The 26,295-nt window shown below is 36.5% G+C and overlaps 1 long non-coding RNA gene across 1 annotated transcript in view; it reads left to right on the top strand.

Moving 5' to 3' along the window:
• The first annotated feature begins 379 nt into the window (after window positions 1-379).
• Window positions 380-26,295, top strand: part of LOC143269330 (uncharacterized) — a 74,845-nt gene continuing 48,929 nt past the window's right edge. Inside the window, exon 1 of the long non-coding RNA XR_013045726.1 lies at window positions 380-1,354. This is a non-coding gene — a long non-coding RNA (uncharacterized LOC143269330). The remainder of the gene's footprint in view (window positions 1,355-26,295) is intronic.

The following is a 26,295-nucleotide window of genomic DNA, read 5'->3' on the forward strand; positions in this document are numbered from 1 at the left end:
CATGTAGCCTCAGTGTTTCATGAGGTTTGTTTTTTATTCAGATGGCTTATGAATCTCAAACTAGGAATGAAAGTTAAATTCAGTTTCTAGGATACCTAATGTGTTCTTGTTACCGCCGGAGCCCCATTTTCTCAACTCCCCACTATAAATACATGATACTGAGGTTGAGGTCTGGTGGAGTAGTACAGCTTCCAGTTGTTTTCTCTGCTTCTCAAGGAGGTGAAATGAGTTCCCACGCTACTCCAAAAGGCCTAGGTCTGTGACCTCCCTTAGAATGCCTACAGATAAATAAGTGATGAGGTAGCCACTTCAACGACTGTTCTCAGATCCATCCATTGATTTCCGCCTCTCTTTTCTCTTTACTGATGAGACCAGCACACTCCAGGGATGAAGAGGTGGAAAAGCAGTAGATGGCCTGAAAAAGCCAAGCAAGAATGGATCCTATTGTGCGTTGTGCAATGCCTTTTATCACACTATAATTAACAGACTATGGGTTAGCAAACACCATTAGTCATTTTACAGAGTTCTGCACAAAGAATTCAATATACTACCCAAAGTAACACATTCAGCAAACTAGACATCAAGGAAATTAATTCAGAATTGTCTGGGCAGGTATGTTGTGTTCTACCTTATGGTGTTTTAAGAGGTCAAAATGCATGCCAAACCACTCTCGAGGAATTTCCGCGCTTGCTTAATTCGCCAATGTAACCACAAAACTATTACTCAACTTTGCCATATGGCTTTTCCAGGGAGGCCCTTGCACATGTCAGAACATCGGTTCTATTTTATTTATGTTTCCATTCTATGCCATTTCTTTTACATATTCGTTTGTATATTATATTGATGCCGCAAACTTTTGATTCCACATTTAGGTTCAAACACTTACCCTGCTATTTATTAGCTGTATGACCTTGAACATGTCACGTAAACAGTGTGGGTCTCACTTCTTATCTATCATGGGGTAAAAAGCCCTTTCACCAACTTTCTCTGGCTGCTAACAATCCCTGGAGAACAGTAATAGTAGGCTCCCGCAAAACTTACCATGTTCTCCTAACACCACGTTCCCCGTTTCCATGGGACTGCCTGTTTGTAAACAGTATGAAGAGACCTGGAACCCCAGTTTCATAAGGAAGTTCAGACAGGTTTTCTGAAGCCAACTCAATGAAGAACATAATTTCTTCACCTTTGGTTTTCTCAGTTTAGATAATATTCTTGTCGTTTCCTACACAGACCTCACATTGTATCAGATCCCACCTTTTTGATTCATTGGTGACAATCGATCCCTTCCACTAAAATTAATTCTACACTAAGAAGTAAAAGGTTGCAATGTATTTACCTACAAACCTGAGTTCATGTAAGTACCAACGAGCACTTAAGATATAACCCCTGCCTACCTCTTCAGCCTTAACAAAGTATAGCATCAGGGTGATACCTGATTCATCTTCCATTTGCTTTTAAATTGGCCTTAAATGTTATTCAATATGTCCTGCAATACTTTAATGAACCTCTGACTTTATGAGTAGTATATGAAAGCCGTGAACACCAACCTCAATGCCTGAATCATAATAAGGACTCAACCATTTACTACAATAAGCCCATGCTTTAAGTGTCTCTTTATGTTAAACAGGATAAAAGAATCTATTGGCATTAAAACACAGGATTCTCTCATACTTCAATAGAGAAAACAGAAGCACATTACTAAACGCTATGATCCTGATAAAAATATATTGAAAAGTTTTGTTATCCAACCCAAGAACATTAAATGAAATAGATTTTCTTCCTACTTTCCTATGTTTCCAGCAGTTTGACAAACCCCATTTATCATTTTAAAACGTACCGTATTTGGAAACAACTATTAGAATACATACACACATCAGTCCTCATAGTAGATACATATGATATATGATATACATAACAGATACATTATTTTTTAGTTTGTAAGAAAGTGAATTGTTGTTACCAATGCAGTTACTCTGAGATCTGTGCAAAACAACTTTATAACTTTTGGCTTCTATGGGAAGATAAGACAGTTTTAAACATAATTGAGTAAGGCAATGGAACATCCCAGCTGTTGGGAAGAACGGCTATGCTGATCCTTCGCCATGTAGTACAGTTCTACCTTTTCATTCTAAGATGTACATATTATGTTTAATTTCCTTTTCCATCCCCTATCGAATTTAGTGTCCAGGTTATTTTCATTTCTGTAACTCATCACTATTCATCAAGAATTATTAGTGCTAGTATTTTCTGCTCAAACAAATGTGAAACAAATTTAAAACCAAAGGAGCCGATCTTGAAGTAATCCTAGAAGAAAACATGGTTTTCAAATTCTCCACAGCCTGCACAATAAATTAGGTTGAGGAGAGAAAGGCTTTTTTACAGAGAAACCCAACAACATATGTAGAATACTTATATTTTTCCTCAGTGCTCATGTTTCTAGATTATTTTTCCTCCAAAGCTAATAAAATGACATTTGATTCAAAGTGAGCACTTTTCACAAATGAAATGTAACTGGGACCCACATGTCTGCATGTCACTCTTTAATACTTTGCTAGGTACTTTTAGTTCATCTCTGAATTACCTGAGAAATTTTCTCTTGTACCTATAATAATATGTAATCATGGCTCTTTAGCGGTTGCTTTTTCAATGATTTAACTTCAGTGGTCTGAAGTATATAAACTCACTAGCAAGAAAAATACACATGCTTTAGTTAAAAACCTACAATCTACCAGGTTGGAAATCGCTGTTGATTGTCACAGAGCCGTACTACGTTGTCCTTCAAAATGCAGCACCAAAGTCGCCCATTTTGGTTTACCATACTATCTACCCCTGGTCTTTGAGAGATGGCATACTTTCAAATATTCCAGACTGGCTCACAACGCTGTCATATGTCACATTGGATTACCTTAGCCAGCTTGTGTTATGTTACATCAAGGATGTGACTAACATTAACCACATGTAACACAGCAAAGCAATATTGTCCGCCAAGGAAATTTCTAAATGGCGGTTTTTAGAAACCAGAATTTTAGTAATATCTGGTCATTAAGGGGGGAAATAAAGATCCTTAAATAATTTTAAAAGAGATTTCTATTTCTTTCTGTTTTTACTCTCACTTTCAAAGGAGTTTGCAGTTGCAGGCAAATTACAACTTTGCATGCTAACATTCTAACTTGAACATTGTACAGGAAAGAAAATGACTTGATACATCACAAGAATTTTCTAACAAAATCAACCAAGGGTTAAATGTACCTTCTTTAGAAGACATTGTACAATTAAGTGTTTGTAAATGAAGAAAATAATTTTAATGAAAGAGAAAAACATGCCACATACTTGAACTACATCAGATGCCACCAATCACTTTTATTTTTGCAAACAATTACAACTTTACATTTTTCAGGGATCATAAGGAATCATTTCATTTACCAACAATGTAAAGAAATATTTTGCATATGAGCAAAATAATCAGATAAATAATGCAAATTATGTTTCACATAAGTAAACCTGAATTTACAAAAATAAACAAATGTATGTATTGAGACTTCTGTTAACACTACTAAGAAGCTAGTAATATTATCAACATTAATAGTTCAGTAAAACCCTAGTACTCTATGAAACATTAAAGATACTAAGACTCTTAATGAAGACCCTGGATCTTATCAGCAGTTAACAGACAGCCAAATGGGCTTAGTAGCTGACACCTATAATCTCAACACATAGAATGTTAGGGAGAGAGAATCACTATCAACCTAAGGCAAGGCTGAAATACATGAGTTCAGGTAGCCTAGGATAAGGAGTGAGACTGTTTCTTTTAAGTAAACAAACAAACAAATACAACGACAGAAACAGATGCAGAGGACTCTGGTTCAGTTTGTGCCCTGGTTAAAACTGGAGTCACGGAGCAGCCTGCTTCTTTCCTGAAAAGGAACTCTGCCTAAGGTTTAACTCCCAGCCCCATTCACACATATGCAATCTTAACTAGTGTTAGAACAAAGACAAGGAACTGCTACATTAGAACTTGCTAGTAGTTCATACCTGTTAAAATCGCTTATTTCTAGAAAATCCCATCTTCAACCACTTTGAAATCTCTGAACTCTTCTTGTCTCATTTCTCCATCTTCCCTGGATTTGCCTTGTACTAGACTCACAATAACACATACAAAAAAAAAAATGTGTTCTTGTTCGCATTACCCACTCATATCCATGACAATTATTCCAATTAAAGAAAATTCCCTGAGCCGTGTATTTTGGAACCAAATTAAATTTAAGGTTTCTGGTGTCAGCATGGCTATACGGTTTTCTTGTTACTCTGTTTCTTCTTGGTTACTAACACTAAAGTGGTGTCTTTCCACAGAGGATCAGTTTGCAGATGGCATGTTGGGTAAGGTCTAGAGACATTTCTGACTGATATGAGGAATGATCCTGGCATCTGATAGATAGCCGCTCAGAACATTCTAAACCCTTCACAAGGCTCAGGAATGCCATGAACAGAAAAAAAAAATCCTAGGCCTAAAACCAGCAAAGATGAAGTTAAGAAAAATCTGATTAACCTTTGTTCATACCACCTATGTGTCTTTGCATTAACGTTTCATACAAATAGGTGCTGTTTAAGTATTTGAAATTTACATCCAAATACCTGTATAATAAATATATCTACTTGTATGTCCTCAAGCCACTCAGATTCAACTTATTACAAACTGCATTTTTTTAAAAGTCCTCAGACCCAACCATGGTGCTTTCATACCACCCACTACCTAATACAAAAGTCACATCTTCATTTGTCCCTTTCCATTTTTCTTCTTAATTACATGCCATGGTCATTGCTAAGTTTCACCATTTCTACAGATTCACGGTCATCTCAGATGCACTGATTTCCTTTTAGTCTAGTGTCAAACAAGGGTATGTTTTCTCGATTGTATCTCTCACTTCCTCACTAGCTTGGTATGGACACCTGGGCAGTTTTAGAAGCAGTTATCATAAATGGCGGAGATTTAATCAACCTGACTCCTTCAATAACTCAACAAATAGAGGTCCTCCTACGCCCACTGGAAAAATATGTTATACTCTAAAGCGAAATATAAACTCACTTTATTGAAAGTAACTACAATTTTATGATTTATTTTTGTGTTTCTCTCTAAACAATTATTAATGCCATCAAAAATATACTATGTACTTACTGGAGGGATGGGGAAAGTTGAGCTGGATGAACACTTGTCTTGGATACACAAGATCCTATGTTCAACCCCATAGCGCAACAAAAAAATCAGTTTCATAAAAGTTTAGAGGTAAAATGGGTTATCTGGTAAACACTGACAGGCATAAAGTTCACTTCATACAGAAAATTAGTTGCATGGTGTGGACATTGGTAATATATCTGGTCTGGAGGGTTTCTTCCAATCTCTAAAAGGTGAAAGATCACAAATGGCAAAGATTTGCAGTATTAACAACTATTCCCATATCTAATTATTTGAAAGTATAAATTACTAGGAATTTTTATGTTAATTAGAAAAAACTCAATAAGCATAGTATAGTACTTAAAATTATATTTTTCAGAAAGCTTTAAAATGATTAAATCTAATGACCTAAATTTCATTTACAGTAATATGTCCAAATATGGTAAAACATCTATGTTTTCCAAAAAAAACATAGATTTCCATTTATGCATTTATTTCCATTCTTACATTATTAGTTCATATAAAAAATTGTAAATGAGCTACATGTCCAGCAAAAAGACATATATTGGGGAAATTGTGGCATAAAATGCTTTGTTCTATTATTATTCAGCAATTTCATCTATGGTTTTGAAAATAATCAGTACCATACTTTAAAAAACACTGAATTATAAGGTCAGGGAAAGTGTTCTATAAAAACCAGGAGTGTCAGTATCATCCTGTGATATCTGTGTGTGGTTTGTGACCTTGTGTTTATTTCTCTATCTCTGTATATTTATGGGTATCATAACTCTATCATGAGATTTGTCCTGGCTGGCTTTCCTCTTTATATTTTGTCTGCTATAATTAACAATATATCCACAATTACTTGTTTACTCTTTAGTAGGCTAACTATGAGAAATAGTTACATGAAATTTATCATGTGTCTGTGATGAGGAGTGTATTGAGGATATACTACTTCTAAATCATGATATATTATTTCTTTATTAGTACTAATGAAAAAAAAAAACCCTTTCCGTTCTAGTCATAGTGGCAGTGTTCCTGGAAAAGAATTTAATGTTCGTCTTGAGCTACAAATAAAGGGATTGAGAATTCCCATTTTGGCTGCTGGGGACCTGAGAATCTAGGTTAGGGTATGTTTCTGACCTGTGGACAAAATTTGGGACCCACATTCTGTGTCCTAACTTCCAAGTGGCACCCTTCCTTACTTTTAATTTGCATTTTACTTTTTATCAGATTTTAATTATTTATTTGAAATTAATTTATAATATTCTAGAGCTGGAGCTTTGAAATAGCTGCTTTAGGGGACAGGAAAAAATGTGACTTTGAAACAGGATGATGTCACATTGAGAAGCAGCTAGAGAGGAAAGGTCAATTCCTTAATGATGTAAAAAAAAAAATCAGTGTTCTGAGTTTAAATTAAGCACATATTGACAAATTAGCAACACTCATACTTCTTTGTATTCATTTATTGTACACAGAGATTCCAGTTCTTTTCCCTAACCATTTCATTTATTTTAATCAGGGTTCCTCACTGGCTTACAAACTATAGACTTCATTATCACGAGAATCTTCATGACGCAGGAAGCCTGCCTGGAGAAACTTGTACATAGATTGCACCAAATTTAATTGTTTGAATGGGACACTTTTCATTTATGTAGAATTTTGTTTTCAGTAAAAGAGACAAAAGATTGCCTGAGGCCAGATGTCATCTCTAGGCCTTAATGGTTGTTATGCTTTAGGTAAGCTACTATTTACCTCACTTCCCTCCTCACAGTAAATTAGGAAGAAGACTGGCTGTTCTCCTAAGTGTATGTGCTAAAGCATGAAATGAATGGAGACGTGTAGAAATACAAACAACTGAATAGTACTGTAAAATAAAATAAATTTAAAAAAAAGAAATACAAACAAAAAACAACAATAAAAACTCTGAGCTTGACCCTCCAGTGCACTCTTTGTGTTGGCTGTTGATATTCACCTCCTTGCAATTAAAATATGTATTTGAGATGATTGATACACGAGCTTGTCATGAGAAAGACATTGAACCATGTAGCCTTTACACACAGAATTGGCTTGTGTCATTTGCCAATTATCAATTGGAGTGGCCATTACTGCTAAAACACCACATGCTGACTGGTGTTCACAGCGGGAAGATGAGCTAGCAAAAGCACCCATTAGGGTTTTGTTTATACTTCCAGTGGGAAGAATGATTTGTTAGTTTAAAGGGAACCTCCTGTGCTGATTACAGGTGTCAGCACCTCAAGTTTGGGTTGTGCTTAAAACCTGCTGTGAGATTCAAGAGGGAAGAGCCCCAAGACTAATTGTTTTCCCTCAATAATATCTTCATTTACAACTCTGTTGGTTGCTTTAGGCTCAAGAATTTACATGAAATAAGGATGTGAAACAGATGAAATGGTTCCTTATTGCCTGCATAGCTTCTGAAAAAAAAGAATAGCCGGTCTTTCATAATTAGATGAGTGGTGGATTTATTATATTTTTCTCTTATGGAAACTAGCAGTTCAATTTGCCTGTGCAATAGACTACAATGTTTAATTCTTGTGAACATGGCCAGACATTTGTTTTTCAGATAGAAAATGAAGGAATTGAATTAACACTAAATCAGAAAAGGGTGTCTGAAGGAACTCACCAAAAGTGCACTAGCTTGAAAACAACCTCTCAAAATACTCTTTACACATGTTAGAGCATTGTAGTTTCCACTGAATTTTATCTCTTTTGTGGGGGTGTGAAGAGAGGGACAGATTGGAAGGAAAGGTGAATATATGCCTTCACGAAAAAAAATGATAACTTGTGATCTTGATTTCTATGAAAGTGAACAAAATATTATTTTACTATGACACGTGCATTTTTTCAAGGTGACTTTATAGACATGCACACTTTAAAATCTCATGACAGAATTATTTACTATTATTTCGTAAGCAGTTCTCTAGGATTCAACCCCCAAGGCAATTCTCCATAATATTTTGGAAACTCCCCCCCCCCCCGCCCCATCTTTTAGTGATTGGTGACATTTTATTGAAGGAATAGAGGTGGCAGGCATTTAGGAAAGAGGAAGAAGGAAAGGAAAACATAGAAAAGAAGAATAAGAACAAAAAGAGGAGGAAGACGGAAGATGGGGAGCAAAAAAGACGAAGGAGGAAGAGAGGAACAAGGAGGAGGAGGAGAAGGAGGAGAAGAGGAAGAAAGAGGAGGAGGAAGAGGAAAAGAAGGTGGAGGAGGAGGAAGAGGGGGAGGTGAGGATGGAGGAGAAAAGAAAGGGAAGCATCATAATCACAGCATCTCCTCTTTAGCTCTCAACAAACTGCAGATCTCTATTTTATTGACTTTAACTTTTGGGTCTCTAAGCTCAGGCTGTAATAAAATAAACAACCCAGGATTGTCTTCTCTGTTTAAGTTAATTTGAATCAGAATACAGTATTTACCTTTTCTTAGAGTTTGTGTGATTCAAGGTTAGTCTGTTTTGGAAAGACTGAGTGAGGCTAAACTAATCCTTCCCTGGAGCCCATTAATGGGAAGCAGGACTACACTCAGGTGCCCTTTTCTAAACTCAAGAGACAAATTAAGAATTTAAATGAGGTGAAAACTCCAAAACTTGATTCTCCTAGTGACTTCTTTTGTTTACACAGTAACACTCTAAAAAAATAAAGCTGACATCACCAGGGTCAAATTTCACCAGTTTAGCTGATAAGCTTCGCAGAGCACATGCTGGCTCCCTATATCCCTGCTCTTTTTGACGGCGTGTAAGTGATCTATGGGCAATTCTCCCTTTTAACAAACAAGCCCATAGATTTGAAAACAGTGGATAGAGGGACAGAAGCAACAGCTTATCAGACAGAAAACTGAGTGGATAATTTCATTTATTTAATACTCGGTATCATCACATACTGTGATGTTTTAAGTGTCCTTTAAGCCTCTTCCAGAGAATGGAAATACACTTTCACTGCATATGCAAATGTGCAAAGATCTGTAACAAAACAGCCTTTTTTTTTTTTTTCAAAATTGTGCAATGACCACACTGTTAGAAATCATTCACTGCTGCAGTCTTCTCTACAATAAACCCCAAACTATGAGTGAAGGTGAGCTGGATCATAGATAGAAATTCTTAGAGTAGTTTTAAAATCTCGTCTTGATCTTTTACATTTTCATTTAACCAAAGAATTTTTTCACCAGTGACTAAAAAAATTTCTTGGTCCTGTGAATTACTCATAAAATGGCATTTTAATGCATTTCTGCAATATAAAACAATACTTTCAGAAATGAAGATTGTCAATCATTTTTATTCAGTATATGTTTTTATGCTAAAAGAATTGCCAATATTATGTTTACTCAAACACCTCGATGATAATTCTGTACTAGGTGGGTTTCTCCTTAAATTGTATTCCTTCTAATGTCTGCTTAGTTAATATCACTTAAGACTGTGAAAGGTCACAAAACCACAATGGCCACTTCTTGGAATCATATATGTCCTTTAAGAGCTGCCTACAATGATATGTCCTTCACAAGCCTTCTGAGGTCTCCAGACAGAGCATTTGGGCATTGACTTCTTGTTGTATATCCTACTTCTCTTTGCTACTTCTTGACAGTTACTTATGCACAATCTCATTGACTTTGTCATTTTAAAACCCAGTGAGAGGCTGTGATGACCAGCTACCAGCTTTAATACTTTTCCTAAATTATTTTATAAACATTCCATCTCACTTAGGGGTCTACTCATTCTACATTAGCTACATTACTTTAAAAAGCAATGTAGCTTTATCGAACAAGGTTAAATTGCTTGATGAGATCAGTGATCACACAATCATCCTAGCAGGATCATGCTTGGTTCAGTTTTCCTTCTTATTCAATGGAAACATTAAACCATCATTTATTCGATTCACAGAGAACAAAAAAGGCACTTGAAATGAGGTGTAGTGTTTGGTTTATACCATTTCGAATCTAATTCTGTCAGCTCTTATGGGAGGCTTCACCTTCTTGTAGAAGGGAATGGGGGATAAGTTGTGGGGAAGGCTGGAGAGGCAGGAGGAGGGAAGATGGGGATCTGTGATTGGTATGTAAATGAATTTAAAGTCTTTTAAAAAAAGAAAAAAGCATCTACTATCAATAATTTCGATAACTATATCGAGGACTATGGGGGTCCAGCCCCTCGATAGTACCCTCCCAGGGTCTGGGAAGAATCCACAACCAGCTGATAATTGATCTTTGATGAATAGAAATAAATCTATGTACATGAACCTCCTTAGTTCATATACATTATTATTCTGTGATAGTTCTCTCTCTACACAGCTTCTATTCTGCTCTCATGTCTAGCTCCTTTCTTGTCTGATTTCTCTCTATATTTATCTACTGTCCCCTCCAGGTTCTATCTTAATTCCTTCATCTAGTTCTGTCCCTTCTAGGTTCTCATCCATCTAGTTCTTCCTCCTATCAGCTCCTCTCCCATCTCCTTCTCTCTCATCTGGCTCTTCCTCATCTTGTTCTTCCCCATCTGGCTCTTCCTCATCTCCCATCTCATTCCTCTAGTACTCTCTTCTAGCCCTTCAATCTAGTTCTTCCCCATCTCAGTTTGTTCCTTTCAAGTTCTTACCCATCTAGTTCTTCCATTCTTTTTTCTCTTCTCTGTCCAGTGCCCTGGAAGTCCCAGTATAAAAAAGGGAGGGTCCGAGCTAAATTGTGTAAAGCTATTACTTAATGTCCACCTGACCTAGGCGGTGTCTCCTTGTGGAATTTACCTTAAGTTAGGAGACTTGCATGTGGGCTGTTATCACTGTTAGTCCTTGAAAGTTGAGCATCAACCTAGGCAGTGTCGCCTGTTAGTCCTTGAAAGTGGCTAAGGGAGATATCTGATTCTAGGTAAAGCTTTTCCTGAGGCTGTTCTCCAAAGTCTTGGAATGTGTATGTCCAGAGAGTGATCAGTCCACACTGTTAGCCCTTCTTAGGGAAAAATCATTTGGGAAAACTATGAAGGCACACATAATTTTCATAACAGAATACAGCTGATATATAACAAGCCAAATAACACCAAAAACTCCTTGGAATTTGGCTTCCTCTGGAGGAATTCCCTGATCCCTCCAGGTAGTGACTTTGCCATAACCAGCTGAGTTCTTATGATATATTCCTATGGCCTGAAGCATAACCATGTATGCTTACCCTGTTAGAGCACGTTGAAATCAATAGTATCTATCTGGTAAATATCTTTTCATGACAATGGCAGCTTCTTTACTTCTCAAGAAATCTTTACTGAAAATGTTAAGGTCTTAGAATGAATTCTATATATTTACTATACACAACTTAATAAACTTGATATGTGTTCATATTCATCAAACCATCACCAAAATATATTGAACATATTCATCAGTCCTGATGCCTTTCAGGACCTCATGGAATTCTTCCTCTCTGATTTGTTCCTCAACATTCCATGATACACTCTACACCCCCCCAGAAGTTCATGTTTACCTCCTATTATAGAGGAGTATATTTTGTAGATTGTTTTATAAAAGATTTTACTATTTTAATGACATGCAATATTTTTATATAGAAGATATAGTACACACATTTCACATGAGAATAATGATCACATCAGAGTTATAATCACTTCTTTAATATTTATTCTATGTACCAGGAAACATCAGAATTCTCTAATAACTTTGAAATATATGAAAAATTGTTCCTCTGCATCTACAGACATGACAGTTCATGAGAAGATAAATATTCAAATTTAGGAAGACAGTACAGTGACATCAAAGGGAAATTGGAGAGAATTTTTAAAGACTTGGCATTGTCTGATAATTTGATATGATCTAGCTAGAAATGGAAAGGCCAAGATACAAAGCATAAAAGCACAGTGCATTTGTAGAGCAAGGGAAGATCTGTGGGTTGAAGCATGGGGAAGGGGATTGTGATTGGCAAGAATGGAGAGCAGACAAGAAGAGAAATGCTGTTTCACTAAGAGGACTGAAGATCTAGAGGTCAGAGACAAACATTTCCAGATCTGTGCATTTGAAAGCAAACATGGAATTCTGAAGAGTGGGCCAGTTAGAAGAAAGATTGTGAGCGAAAGACACTTAGGAGGCCAGGCCACAGTCAACCCTGTTGTCAGCCCGGAAGTCACATACATACAGGTAACAGCAAACTGGCCCAGGAGGTTGTATTTATATATTTATGCATAGATGTGTATGTAACGACAATAATTAAAGAAAAAGAAACCATGAATTTGAGAGGGATGACATGGGATATGTTAGAAATGGAGGAAAGGAAGGAAATGATGGGATTAATTTTAATTTTTTTTAAAAAAATGATGCAGAGTCTAGACGCATGGTTTAGTTTCCAAAGACAGAAACATTCGACATGATACATTTTGAGAAATACTTTTAAAATCAATCCCCCTCCTTCCCTCAACTCATTCCCCAAAGGACCAAGACATGTTCTTTACTAATTTTCAATGAAATACCCTACTTAAGGAACATTTGAACCCTTATCACCTACCTTTCCTTTTAGAGATTTTTTTTTTCCTCTTAATAAGAGGAAATCCACAAAACTGTGAAACTCTTAGCACAGACTTTGGAAGCTCAGCAGAGGGTTTTCATTATACTGTATATGTCCTGAAATCTGGGGCCCTATTGTCTCCGGTAACCCCATTAAGTAGGAACAATTATTCTTGCTGTGCACGACAGAGTTCCCTAAGCAAAATGCATAGCATGTGGTCTGACTCGAACCAGTTGCCTTAATAAAGAAAAAAAAATGATTAACTTAAAGTGATATATGGTGTAAATTTATCAGTAATATTACTGCCTGGGGTATATAAAAAATCTATCATTTATGACTAAAAATTATAAAGGGGCCTTTTCCAAAAATTTTATTGTTCCATAAGAATGAGCAATAATTTCACAGTATAATAAGGTGGCTACATGTATGTTCTATCAAATCCATCTTAATATGTCCCATACCCTAGAAGGAGCTGAAATGTATTTGGACTGCTTGCTTCTTTGCACACATTCATTCTGAAGGATAGAATGAATGTAATCCTAAAAATACTTCCTATACACTGCAGAGATAGGTTGCTATACAGCAATGGCTGCTAACTGGCTTTCTGTGTTACCTGAGTCTTTTCAAAACATACATATACACATATTATATATGTATATGTATATATATATATATATATGTGTGTGTGTGTGTGTGTGTGTGTGTATAGGTATACATATATTTATATAATAATCTAAACAAGTCCAGTGGGGTCAATTGTTTACATTCTGTCTCTTAATTAATATATTTATACCATAAATATTTGCCTATGTTATGTGTGAGATATGAAGGTTATCCAGAAAGACTGACTTTCTTTTTTTTTTAATTAGATTAATTTTATTTTATGTGTATGAGTTTTTGTTTGTTTGTTTGGTTAGTTGGTTGGTTTTTTTGTTTGTTTGTTTTTTTTTTTTTTTAGTTTTTCGAGACAGGGTTTCTCTGTGTAGCTTTGCGCCTTTCCTGGAACTCACTTGGTAGTCCAGGCTGGCCTCTAACTCACAGAGATCCGCCTGCCTCTGCCTCCCGAGTGCTGGAATTAAAGGCGTGCGCCACCACTGCCCGGCAAGACTAACTTTCTAATAGCTGATATTTTTATCATACGGTTAATGTGATCTCCAGGATTTAAGGTACTTGAATGACTTCCTACTTCACAGTTTCTCAGCATTGGCCCTGTCACCAAGTAAAGAAGGCTGGTTCTTTGTGACAAAGGATTGTGCTGCACAGTGAAAGAGTGTAAACACCCTCTCTGTTCTCTACCCACTAAATGCTAGTGCCTCTCCTTACTTACATGAGTGTAAGTTGTCTCCTTGGTGTGGGGGGGTCAACCCCTTTGGAAGTGTTGTTCTTTTCAAGCAAGGGACAAAATGCTTTAAAAGCAAGTCTTTAATCTCTAAAGAGTAAGAACACTCTAGGAGGTATTACAATATCTGACTTCTTCATACAATAGAGTTATAGTGATAAAGACAACCAGGAACTGGCATACACAATACAAAAAAAAATAGAATTAAATGTAGGACCCAGAAATAAAACATTAAATCTATCCCAACTTAATTTTTGACAAAAGAGGCAATGATATATTCTGGGGAAAAAGGAACAGCCTACACAATAAATGGTGCTGGCAAAACTGGATTTCTAACTACAGGTGAATTAAATTAATTTCTGTCTTTCAACTTATACAAAAATCAATTCAAAATGGCTCAAGGATCACAATTTAAAATTTTAAACACTGGAACTTTCAGAAGAAAACATCTCTCAAGAGATCAGATATTGATAATACTTCCTGCAGTGTTCTTGCTCTTTAGGATTGTTTGGGCTATTTTTGGTCTTTTGTGGTTCCATATGAAATGTTTTGTTGCTGTTTTTCCACAAATATGGGAAATATGAAATGGGTAATTTCAGTACATATTTCAATGATTCATTAAATTAATTTTGGTAGTATAGACATTTTCACAATGTTTTTTTTCTGCCTATCCAGTAACACAGAGTGTTTTTCTACCACCTAATATCTCTGTGATTTCCTTTTTCAATATCTTGACATTTTTTTTCTCACAGAGGTCTTTCATTTTTTTACTTAGATAAATTTTGGGAGAGTTATTTTGATGGAATATTTTCCTAAGTGCTTTCTTGGTATTTGAAACCCAATGTTTATGCTGCTTTTATTGTTCATAATAATTAGTTGAAATCAAAATAATTGTCTATCAACAAATAAATAGATTATATACACATATACATATACATATATAAACCCTTTCCAGGATTAAAGAAAGATGAAGTTAAAAAATTTACAGGAAATCAGATGGACTTAGAATTTAGCCATGTATATGCATATATATATATATATATATATATATATATATATATATATATATATATAAGAATTTTATAACATGAATAAAAGAATAAGAAAGACTAAATATAAGGGAATAGGAAGGACTGAATGTAGGTAATTGACATGTTATGAAAATAAAGCTAATGATTTTTCTAGTTATGATTCTGTCATGGAATTTTTGTTGTGGGTGGTGGATAAATGCATCAAATTCATTCAGTACTGAGCATGTAAAATCTAGAAGAAGCATCACAGCTTCAGTTCTGAGTGCTTATTCTAACTCAGAAGTCTATTGAGTTATATAGGCTTTCCTCTGCTCCCTTCTCACGAGTCTCCTACACACTCATAGTGGAACACCAAGTGTTTCCTGCCAGGGAATTTTTATCAAGATATACAAATAACTTTCTATATTTTGTCTTTATATCTCACCTAAAAGTCACCTCCATAGTGAGAATTTACCATTTCTTGAAAGTTTTATTATTTTAATTTTTCTTATTTATAGTTATTTTGATATCAGTAGACTTCTAAAACTTCTGTAGCATGTATTTATAGTCATTTTGACATACTTACCACACTAAATGATAGTTTAGTTGCCTTCCTTATAGTTGTATCATTGAGTCTAGCATAATATTTCATCAGGGTAATTGCTGAATAAGCATTCACTGGAGAAGGAAGGGAAAGTAAGAAAGTAACAAATGCTCAGGTATCTTCTGTAAAACTTAATGCCCTAGTAGGGAGCAGGGCTCTCATGCTCATTAATTTTATGTGTCTAGGAGGATTTATCAAACCATATCACATTACTTTGTATTTCTATTTGTTTGCTTCTAGTGTGTTTGGCCTAAGAAACATAAAGAAGAAATTCTGTCAAAAAAAAAAAATTAGAGCTCATTATATGTAGTGTTCCATTTTTGGAATTTATCCAACCCTTTTAGAGATCCACACTCACAACATTCAGAACTATTCAGAAAAGCATAGTGTTATTATTGTATTTTGTTAAATAATTGGGTAAATACTAAAGATGTGGAAGCCAGGATAAGTTAAGTAAAGAAAAGAACATGCCCTAAATCCATACTTCGAGTCCTGCATTTTCACTGATGGAAACAACAATACCTCAACCACTGTTACTTAAAAAGAAAACATTGTACTGTAGAAGCTGTGACTGATTTCCTGTGTGGTATTAACTGCAGAGTTTGATTTCAGCACATGTGGAAAGCACCCCCTAGTTCACAAATCCCATTCAATTACCTAGAAAAGGAGCTTCAGACCTGCAAAGTTATGAATGGATGTCCTTTTCTGATAGCTCTTGTTGGATTACCTTCTCTGGGGGCTCCTGTAACCACTGGGAAACATGAGTTGGTAGTTCTGAACTTACTAACTAGGGCTTGTTTTTGACACATCAGTTTACTATTTTGAAGCAAGCAGGGTAGGCAGACCCTTTATTTTAAGCTCAAACTTAACTTTTGGAAATACATTGAGGGGAAAATTTCAGAGTATTGCTGCCTTTAGGCCTGTCTATCTTCACATCATGACATTTTTCAGGAGGACGGGTGGGCTGGAAGCTGGCTCCAGCTAAATTCTTTTCAGTGCTATGCATTTGAAGGGTGGAAAGTGACAATTCCTATCAAGCAGCTGTTTTGTTTTTTTCCTTCTCTTGCCAGACTCCAGGGCAATCACATTACACTGAGTAAAACCACAACTTGACTGTGGACCTTCCACTTAATTTTTCATACAAATTTAAGGTCAGGCTGTGGTTTAGCAACCTCAGAGGCTCCCGTTACATCGACAAAGTTGCACACAAGTGGCTACTTTGAATGATCTATACCTGTTACCTGACAGTTGAGAGACAGATTAAAGAGGGCAGGAGAAATGGAATTTGTTTGGTGTGATGCTTTGTATTGTAAGCTACAGTGAACCTTATAAGACATCAGGTTTTATTTCCTACGCACTTGAGAGGCCTGTTAATAGGCAGAGGTGATGTTTGAGTCATACTTTTTGTATAAGCATCTCTTCCTTTTAGAAGCATTTTTAGTTTTCTATATACATTTATTTAGACATATTTATAATAAACCATTATGGAAGGAGAGGTATATGTGCTTTGGAAGCTAACATTTTCATTCAGGTGCCAACTATATGTTCTATCTCTCCTTTCTTTTGTGGGAGCACATAATTTTTTAAGTAATTGAACAAAAATATCCACATATTACATAACTGATTTTGAGGAAACATCCAGCAATTGCTTGCATTTTAAAAATAACCTTGAATTTTTTTTTCAAAAGTGTGGTCGTCCTTTTTCCAATTATTCCTATGGAGAGTGATAGAAACATTACTCTCTGCATGTGTTGTGAACCAACTCTTGCACTGTCCTCCAGTCTCTGGGTTAACATCTTCCATGAATTCCCTATTTGGTGCCTGATAGAGTCCTGAACTCTATGTTTTCCTGATGACTAGATTTGCCCTTCAGTAACATTTGCTCATCAATAGTCTATGAAATGAGGTGACGTTTCATTGGCAGAAACAGATTGAAAACTTGTGTCTCCCACTGTGTCCCATCTGGGCAAAGCTCCCAAATGCCATTGTTTTTCCTTTCTATTAATCTTACAAAGAAATGTTAAAACTGAAGGGACTGACCCTGTGTTCAAAGTTATCATCAGAAACAGTGAAGTCATAGGCTTCTGTTTTCAATAATGCCTCATAAAACACAGAGCATCATTAATCATAAATGACTGCAGATTTCCTAGACCCCGGCATTGCTATGGGGCTTGAGCATTTTTAAAGGTCGTATAAATTTGAACAGACAAGAGTCTCATGACATTGCATAAAAATTTAGCTGTGATAGGAAGATGAAACAACAGTTGAAAGCATTAAATGCTTAAAAACTGAAGATAGTTTTATTGCATTTCAATAAAATATTAGTCTGATTTTCAACTACTTTTAGTTTTTATGTTCCACTAACGTATCAATCAATCAACAAGTATTTATTGAGTGGTAACAATGCCTTCAGTCCCATTTAGCAGTACAGGGAACACAGAGACATGAGAATTCCATTATTTAAGAAACCTTATGTGAAACATCTGAGTGCATGGCTCTGTGCTTTGGAAGTTGCCCTCTGGTTTATGAAGACAAAGAAGACATAATTCCTTTCTTCAAGAAATCTAGATCCAAGCCAGGCGTGATGGCCGACTTCTGCATTCACTGCTCTCAGGCTGTTGAAGCAGGAGTGTATGGAGTTCAAAGCCAGCTTGGACTAAAAAAAGAGACTCTATGTGAAGACAAGATAAGAGAAATACAGAGCTATGTCCACTTAGGACAATATTTCTGCTGGAAAAATTAACTGCCCATGTTTCCTGTTCTCAAGCCAAAACAGTGAAACATGGAGACTTCTTTGACAATAAAAATGTGAGGAACCCTCTCTGCAATTCACACAATCACACATGGCAGTAAAGAAGTTACTTCTGCCGTAACAGCAAAGGGAATCCTACTCCTTTCTGATTTTATCTACCTAAAGATAACTGCAGAATTCACAGATGAGGGACACAGTCCCTAAGACTCTCCCTCCACTTGATCAGCCAGTCACAAGCCACAAGTTGCTTTCATCTATACTTCTGGCCAACCCCATATAAACCAACGTTGTGCAATGCCCCTGATTTGGTTTGAGTGATATACTTGAAAAGTACACAGAATACACGAGGCATGCTTATTGATTTATTATAAAGAATACAGCTAGAAAGAGGCCAGGGTGAGGTGTAAAGGAAGTGTACGGGGAACTTCTATACTCTCTCATCTGCTGAACTTGCTTCCAGAGACTTTCAAATGCCTGTCTGATTAAAAGGTCTCTGATCTTTTCTATGTGCATTTTTTTTTAATTTTTAGTTTCCTTTTTATCTTATTTTTTATGATTATTATATAGTGATATCATATTTCTCTTCCATTTCTTCCCTTAAAACTCTCCTATATTCCTTGCTTTCTTTCAAATTCACAGCCTCCTTTTCCACTAGTTGTTATTATATGCATATATGTATACACAGGTAGACAGAAGTTTCACAGTCCCTCCCGGCCCCATGGTCCTGACAAATCTCTTCTTCTCGTGGTCCCGCAACTGCTTATAAAATAATTACACAGAGGTTTATATTTTAATTACAGACTGTATGGCCTATGGCTCCGACTTATATTAGCTAGCTCTTTCAACTTAATTCAACCCATTCCTATTAATCTATGTTTGCCACGTGGCTTCCTGGCTTACCGGTGCTTTCATAGCTTCCTTCTTGAGTGGCTAGATCATGTCTCCCCTGACTCCACCTTTCTTCTCTTTCTATCTCTCTTGGATTTTCTACCTGGCTGTAAGTTTTCTTGCCACAGGACAAAACAGCTTTATTTATTAGCCAATGGTGCAACACATATTTGCAGCATACAGAAAGCCATCCCACAGCACTCCCTGTCTAATCAAAAAGGAAGGTTTTAACTTTAACATAGTAAAACTATGTATAACAAAACAGTTATCAAGCAGGAATAACAGTTACCATATCTAGTCTATTTGTATTTGGCAAAATTATAAAATATTCTATCATCTATCCTATTTTTGTGAGTCTAAAGTTTTATATCTAATTTGTCTTTTATCATGACTAAGGAAAACTATAACTATAACTTTCTAGTCTTCAACTCCATCAAAGACCCCAGAAGGATAGATTACCTAAGTAAACAGGAAGTTCATTGCAAGCAACTTCCAAAATTCTAGAAATGACAGAAACATCTGACTGTCTGGACAGTCACCCAAAGTTCTTCTGTAATGTTGGGGCATACATCTTGAGCCTACAGGCCGAGAGTCACTGGCAGACTTTTTATTGAAGCGGGAATTTTGAAGGATTATCTTGCCTTTTGGCAAAGTTTGTCAGTTACTTTCCTTTGTGTCTTGCAGAATGTTTGGCAGTCCTTTCTGTGGAGTGGGAACCGGAAGGACCAGCTCACCTTGTTTTGACAATGTTCAGTGGTCACCTTCCTATGGGTCCTGTATGTCCAGTTTATACAACATATTGTCAAGCAGTCCAGGAAAGAGCAGTTTTTTTTTCCCAAATGGCTAACTTTTGACATAAAGAAAGCAAACTCCATGTGGAGTTTCTTCAGTGTCTATTATCTTCTCTGAAGTAGATTGATGCTGCCAGAAGCAGACATGTTCTCAATGTCCAGAAAAGTCTAAGTTCTTAAAACCTTTTAAATGCCATATTCTGTAGGTCTTTGAAGTGTTTGAAGATTATCTACCTAATTGAAATATGCCTTTGTGTACCTAAAAACTTAACTAACATGACTATAAGTTTGAGTATTATAGATGATTATTAATCTGTCTTTCTTAATTGTATATTATAATTTTAAATGAGTTGCATAAACATAATATCTTAAACAAAAGTAGAAATATACATATAGCATAACAAAATTAACTTTAAATTTTTATCAATAAACTAAAATCTATAGCAATGGAATATATTTCAAATGAATTACTGCTTTTTAAAAGTAGATTCAGTAATCTATCTTTTTATCCTATCATATCTATATCCCCTTTTATTCTTTAGAAAGAGATTGCATTTATAACCAACCCAATTTAAATAAAAATAAATATTTATAAACAATATTGTTGGAATTTGGGAGTAGCTCTTCATACTGCTTCCTGCTGATTGGGGGCACTGACAATATTATGGGGATCCTAAGAAAATTCGGCTAAGAAATTCTAAGAAAGACCAGCTACAACCTGTCAAGGTTCAGGAGATCTCATTTGATCAAATCTGGTCCATCTCAACCTGGAAAAAATCCATAGCCTCTTGCTTCCTGCAGAAACAAAAGCAGAGCTCCTTTCCAAAACAACAAATCCTTAGATCCAAATTTTGAAGTCAAGATACTTTTAAAATAAATATATTGGTTTAAGTTAGCAGGCTTTACAATCAAATGTCTTTCAGCAGTTAGCTCATTAACAGTAAAAATTTTAAAGAAAACACAACATACACAATCCAGACCCTCTGTGTAATTTCCATCTTCGTGTGGCTCATTTTCTTTATATTACTTCACTCCCTTTTCTAAGGACTTTATTTTATTATTTTAAAACTATATATTTCTTATGACTGTCTAGACCTTCTTTTTACTTTCTCAAGCCTGTGTATATTTTCATACATATTGTAAAGCATTTAGAGCTTTTTTTTTTCCCCCATCTGAATCTGTCCTTCTGTTTATCTGCAGTCATTTTTTGACCAGGAGAGAATTTAAAGTGCTCAGCTGTGAGGCTAGGACAAAAGCAGCAGCCTTGGCTGCTGGCTCTGGCCCCTCATCTTTTTAACATGGTGGAGGTATGTTTACTGCCAGCTCTGGGAGCCATGCTCACCTCCAACTCTGGGAAGCAGTGGGTCTATGTCTCTATCAAACAGCCTGTAGCCTAGAAAACTTTTTTTTTTTTATCTCTACTAGCAAAAGGTAAATCCACCACACAGCACACTGTGTGACTTGGAGATGCCTCTGTGTACTTCGGCGGGAATCCATCGTGCTGTGTTCAAGCTCGAGTACTGCTGTATCTGTACCATGGCCTGCATGAGAGACACAAATTAGGAATCTGCTCTTAGCTACACTTATAATCTCTTCTTAAGCTCTCTCAGGTTTTAGGTGGAAACTCTTGCCACCATGTCTGAGCACCAAATGTAGGTTCTCAGTTCCAACCAGCCTGCAGTCCTGACAAATCGCTCCCACCCGGTCCTGCAGCCACTTATAAAATAATTACACAGAGGCTTATACTAGTTACAAACTGTATGGCCAATGGCTCCTGCCTATATTAACTAGCTCTTTCAACTTAATTCAACCTATTCCTAATAATCTATGTCTTGCCACATGGCTTCATGACTTACTGGTGCTTTCACATCTTGCTACTTGGGTGGCTGGATTGTGTCTCCCCTGACTCTGCCTTTCTTCTGTCTCAGATTTCCTGCCTGGCTGTAAGCTTTCTTGCCATAGGCTGAAACAGCTTTATTTATTAGCTAATGGGAGCAACACATGCACACAACATATAGAAAGAAATCCCACAGCATATGCATATACATAGAAAGTCTTAAATATAATTTGCCCAATCCCTATAATGTTACTTATATGTAATGTAGGATTTTAAGGGGGGTAATTTTTATAATACTGCTGCTAGTGACCTGAGTTAGAAAATTCATGAAGGCCTTGCTTCAGCAATTCTTTGGAATGAATAGTGACACACTTCCTCTTTCAAGGCCACACCTTCCCCAACAAAGCATGCCTCCTAATAATGCCACTCCCTATGGGGACCATTTTCTTTCATATAATCCCCTATAATATGAAAATTCAAATGTTGTTGGTTTTGTTACTCTTTTGAGGGCCCACCACCCAGCTCCCAAATAAAAACATGGAGAATTATTCTTACTTATGAATGCCCAGTCTTAGCTTGGCTTGTTGCTAGTCACCTTTTCTAACCTAAATTGTCCCATTTCTCTTCTTCTACATTTTGCCTCTTGGCACCTTTCTTATTCTATATCTCTTCTTTACTTCTTACTCTATAACTGGCTATGTGGCTGTGTGGCTGTGCGGCTGGTCCCTGGTGTCCTCTTCTCCTTTCCCCTTTTTTTGCTCCTCTTTCTTCCCTCTTCTCTTGAGCCTAGATTTTTCCTATTTATTCTCTCTGCCTGGCAGCCCCACCTATTTCTCTCTCCTGCCTAGACATTGGCCATTCAGTTCTTTCTTAGACCAATTAGGTGTATTAGGCAAGGTAACACCGCTTTACAGAGTTAAACAAATGCAACATAAAAGAATGCAACACATCTCTGCATTATTGAACAAATATTCCACAGCATAAACGAATGCAACACATCTTAAGCTAATATTCTACAATATCAAAAGGCAGATCATGCACTTTCAACATGTAATGGCACAGTATATACATTACCATTTCAAAACCTAGGGAAGGGAGCATAGTGAGGAAATACTGGACTAAAGCAAGGTGGAAAGCCAGCTGGGCAAACTCCAAATGCTGCACCTCCATGTATGACGTCAAAGGACTCTTCAGATCTACAACTCCATTTATTTTTGTGTACTGTAACACATTTCTTCCTTTGGGCTGTTTCCACTCCCTGTTAGCATCTTTCCTTGACAGATATCCCATGACTCTGGCAGGCGGCTTAAAATATAGATTTATAAATGGTACGGTGATCCCTTTAGTGCAGTTTAATATGTCATTCTTGCGTGAGATTAACCCCTAAATAAGTCATATTGACATGGACAAAAATGTTGACTAAAGATCCTCAGTTAGGGTCAGAAAAGAGTAGGTAGGAAAGGTTTGTCTGGCTAGATAGATTTATAGCAACAATATGAAAATCCTTGAGGGAAAAGAGGAAGCCAAAGTTGATGTGTAATACTTATCGACAAGTACAAGAATTTATATTGAAAATTAACAGTGATTAAAAAGAAAACAAGGACACTTTTTAAAATACTAAATTTGAAAGGAAGTGGGGGGGCTTGTTTAGTGACAAAACATTGCAAGGGAATCTTAATATTTGTCTATGACTTCATATGATTTGAGCTCTTTGTATGGTAGAACCTCACTTTATCTCTCATCTTGAATTTCTCTGCACATTGTAATTCTTGACTATCTAACAAGAAGTAAACCCTCCTCTCCCCATCGAGGTCAGTCCTCAATTTATTGCTTATCATGTTTTATGTCATGATATTTCACTCTTCTATGTATTTTTAAACTACTTTTTATATCTGTCATTACTAAGTGTCTGGACCTACAGGATAGAGGAGCCAATATTCATATTGCTGATCATCATTTCCCGAGTACTGAGGACTAGAATAGGCACAAAGAAGAGAATGTACCAGGAGTGTGGCGGTAACGCCCGCATTACCGATACCCGTTTACCATGTCTGAGCGAAGGGCTGCGGATTAATCCCAGTAATCAGCATACCTGGAGAACTTACCGACGTCGTAGCCGTTCCTGGCGAACTTACTACCGACATCACCGTTCCTGGAGAACTTTCTGACGTCACCGCTCTGTGTGTTGAGTTCTGAATCCTCTTCGACCCCTCACCTGGTGTCCGAAGTTTCCTTCCTGGGTTTCGACATCAGTTGCTGTCCAAAGTTACTTTCCCGGTCAGGGAACCAGTTGTGGCGCGCTCCTCGGCCAGCAAGGAAGAACGACCACCACGCGAGGATTCTTCTCAGATCACACTTTATTGGAGCGCCTCTTGATTAAGGGAACGCGGGAGGTGAGGGGCCCCGAGGACTAAACTGCAGCTGCTTATATAGGGAATCAGGCAAACGTGCCGTACTGTGATTGGGTCCCGCCAGAATGCTAGCACAGGGAGCCATGGGATAGGCTGAGGACATAAGGCCAATTACCATACTCGTGCATCATAGCCAAATATGGAGTTGTTTACAGCTAGGCTATCAGGAAGCCAGCGCCATCTTTGAATAGAGGCTCCCTGCACAGGAGAACACAGAAGAGATTTGCAAAAATGTGTGGTCATTTGAACTTATGTGTATTAGAACTCAAAAATTCAGTAAGTGTTTCAAATTCTTTATTATTAGACTTTGGAAGTGAAAAGCATCTGAGCTTTATGGATCACTACTTTCTACTGAGTTCATGGGTAAGCACTAAGTTATGTTACGTGATTTGCCATCATAGTAACTTTGATGAATGAAAAACAAAGGTGTATAGTTAAAAACTTATAGCACCGTTATCTAAAAAGACAGGTACAGAGCAAATTTTGAAAAGACAGATATAAACCCACACAGACAAAATAGCATTCATTTCAAGTGCAGAGCTGAATTTAGATGCCAAAAGAATAAGATCATGGATCATCTTCTCCTCGAAGTGGATTGAAAAGTTAGGCACAACAGCTCTCCAGATGACTTTAGTGTGGTTTGAAACACAAATACTATACTCTTAGGGGGAAAACTGCATGTCACTATTTCTTCTCTCACAGAACAAAAAATGAAGAATCGTACGTTTTAAAAGAGGAAGTTCATTTTCACCAAACTTTTAGCTCCAGCTCAAAAAGGACAGAATACTAATGTTTTATATAAACATTTGTGAAAATTTCAGCTTTTAACATAGGACAAAGGATTTGACAGTGTTTTGTAATTTGAGAGCTTTTGTCCAAAAGAATATTTAAGTGCTATAATTGTTCCTTAAAAGTTACTGAAATGAAGCCAGGCAGTGGTGGCGCACGCCTTTAATACCAGTATTCAGGAGGCAGAGGCAGGGGGATCTATGAGTTCGAGGCCAGCCTGGTCTACAGTACAAGTTCCAAGACAGCTAGGTTTATACAAAGAAACCTTGTCTCAAAAAAGAAACAAACAAACAAAAGAATGTTTTTAAAAGTTGTGGTTGAGTCAGCATATTAATTATGCTATATGTTCTCTCTGTCTTGATAGCTGCCAGGTTGAACTGCACTAATAACTAAATTTTCTACAGTGTACACTGGAAGATATTTCTGAAAATAGGTTTCCACATTTGTACTTGATTAATAAAGACTATAGATGATACAATGTCTCAATATATTGAGGTGACTTAACTCCTTGCTAAGAAACACACAAACACTCAAAAAATATTTCAAATTGTAAAATGAAATGAACCCAGATTCTTACTTACATCCAGAAATACTTTTGATATGAGGTTAAACCATAACCTTTTATACTATGATCCATGAAAATACAATTTAAATTTTTACATAATTTTATGTATTTATGCTTTTGAATGTACACACTTGTGATTCTGGCACTCGGAAGGCTGAAGCAAGATAATCGTTCATTTTTCTTTTATTGAAAATAGATTATTTCTCTCAGGTAACATATCCTGATTTGGTTTCGGCTCCCTCTACTTCTCTCAGATCCTGCCCACCTCCCATCCCACCCAGATCCACCCCCTTTCTGCCCTCTCATTAGAAGACAAACAAGCTTCTAAGGAGGAATAATAAAATAAGATGGGACAAAATCTGACCCATCGGCATAAGACAAAACAACAAAAAATGAAAAGAGCCCAAGGGAAAAAAACAAACAAACAAAAAAAAATACACAAGAACCAGATATCGACACAGAGACCCAATTATTCCAACCTTAGGGATCTCATAGAAGCACGAAACTGGAAGCCATAACATGTACCCAAAGGACCTATAGGGTAAAAAGGGAAGATATACAAATTAGATTAAAATCAAGATAGAAATAAGATAGAATTTTAAAAGCCCTGGCACATTATGGGACAAGGAACCTCTAAAGATG

This window comes from Peromyscus maniculatus, chromosome 18, assembly GCF_049852395.1.
Source record: "Peromyscus maniculatus bairdii isolate BWxNUB_F1_BW_parent chromosome 18, HU_Pman_BW_mat_3.1, whole genome shotgun sequence".
Lineage (NCBI taxonomy): Eukaryota > Metazoa > Chordata > Mammalia > Rodentia > Cricetidae > Peromyscus > Peromyscus maniculatus.